Raw genomic sequence first — 2,358 nt, 5'->3', positions numbered from 1 at the left:
GGTAAAGGGATGGGGAACTGGAGGCAGCAAGTACAGATAACTCCTACAATGAGTTCTGCTGCAAAGGAGAGCAAAGAAATAGGACTGTAGCCTGGCCCACAGAGCTCAGTGGTTAAGTGTCAACCTTTGAATTAGGAGGTCATGGTTTGATTCCCAGGCAGGGCACATGCCTGAGTTGCAGGCCCCATCCCCAGTGTGGGTGTGCAGGAGGCAGCCAATCAATGATTCTCTCTCATCATGGATGTTTCTATCTCTCCCTCCCTTCCCCTTCCTCTCTGAAATCAATGAACCCCTTACTGGCACAGCAGCAGGTGGCAGAGAGAGCTTATGTGTTTTTTAATTGATTTTTAGAGAGAGGAAGGGACAGGGATAGAAACATGGATGAGAGCGAAACATCAACATTGATTGGCTGCCTCCTGCATGCCCCCTACTGGGGACTGAGTCCACAACCCTGGTGTGTGCCTGGGACTGGAATGAACAGGTAACCTCTTGGTTCCTGGGTCTAATAAGCTCAACCACTGAAACACAGGGACCTGGCACCATTGTTAGAATATTTAGCAACTTAGAAAAATGTTTATCAAAAGCAATTTCAGAACACTAAAGAACTAAACATAAATAATTCTAAAATGTTACAAGTAAATAAAGTAAAATGTTTCTAATCTTGTGTAGAAAGGCCTTCTTGTGCAAGATTCAAAATGCAAAAGCCATAAAAGAAAGGATTGATAAATTTGAATACATGAACCTTTAAAACATCTATACACCCAAAGACCCCAAAAGCAAAGTTTAAAAATAAACAAAGGTCTGCAGAAAAAGAAAAAAATGACCCCACACATGTAACAATGATTTATTTCCAGACTACAGAATTCAATAATAAGAAGCCAAATAATCCAATTGAAAAATGGATGGAAGATATGAACAGGCAAGTCAAGAAACATGAGCAAATGACCAACAAACACATGAAAATATTCCTTAACCTTGCTAAAAATCAGAGAAACACAAGTAATGAAACATTTTTTACCCATCATATTGGAAAAACATTCAAATGATAGTTTAATACCCAGGATGAATAAACATTTAGGAAAAAATGGTTATTCTTATTCACTGTTAGTAGTATAAATTGAGTCTTCCTACATGGCAATTTGGTATTACATGTTAAGATGTCAAAATGTGCTGCCTTTGACCCATCTATTTCACTTCTCCGTATTTATCTTACAGAAATCTTTCAGCAAGCCCTGGCCAGGTAGCTCAGTTGGTTAGACCATCATCCTGAAACACCAAGGTCATTGGTTCGATCTCCAGTCAGGGGACATACAAGAAGCAACCAATGAAGGCATAAATAAGTGGAACAATAAATCAATGTTTATCTCTGTCTAAATTCAATAAATACAAAATTTCAAAAAGACATATGTTAGCAAATGCAGAGAAAGCATGTACAAGGATTTTCACTGCAGCAGTGTTAATAGTAAAAAAGCACTGTTATAGTAAAAGATTGAAAACAATATGTATTTATCAGTAGGTGACCATATCAATAGTTAACTATAGTATACTCATTCAATGGACTACTACTGTTCAGCATGTATAATGAATGAGGTAGATTTATATATACTAACATGGAAAGATCATCAAGCCAAAGTGAATGAAGCAATTAACAAAACTACATAAAATAGGATGCCATTTATATATATTTTAAAGGTAAAACACACAAAATGAAGCTATGTATTCTCTACATGTGTATGGGAATGTAAGTGGAACTTTAAATTTATCTGTGTTGTGCATTTTATATGTTTTTATTGATTTTTAGAGAGGGAGAGAAGGAGAGAGAGAGAGATAGAGAGAGAGAGAGAGAGAGAGAGAGAGATGAATGGATGGATGAGGGCTTACTATGTGCCAGAAGTGCCCTAAGGCTTTTCCTTGTGAACTCAGTGTGGTCTGCGCCCAAGTTGTCTACCGCCCTCATTCATGCTGTGTCCTCGCTTGCCCTCTTGCCCCCCATTCTTCCCAAGACAGCTGGAAAGATTGTTAATTTTTAAACGTAAATCAAATCCCGTCACCCTTCAGCGGCTTCCATCCTGCCTGGAATCCAATCCCAATTCCTTGGAGACCCTACTATATCCTTTATGGTTGAGTTTGCTGGTCCAGGAGTAGCTCAGGCGCGGTCCCGGGTAAGGGACCCGGGTTTACAGAGGAGGGAGCGCCCTCCCCAAGGGACAGAGGCGGGGCTTTTGGAGACGGGGGTGGAGCCTCGGATCGAGTGTGAGCACAGCCCGAAGGGGACGCTTTCAGTGCAGGGCGAGCGAGGGGAGCGGGGCTGAAGCAGGGCCCCGGACCCGGCGCCCCCCTGCGGGCCCCGCGGACCCA

The sequence above is a fragment of the Myotis davidii genome, unplaced genomic scaffold (assembly GCF_000327345.1).
Source record: "Myotis davidii unplaced genomic scaffold, ASM32734v1 scaffold1773, whole genome shotgun sequence".
Lineage (NCBI taxonomy): Eukaryota > Metazoa > Chordata > Mammalia > Chiroptera > Vespertilionidae > Myotis > Myotis davidii.
This window is presented reverse-complemented; position numbering follows the sequence as displayed.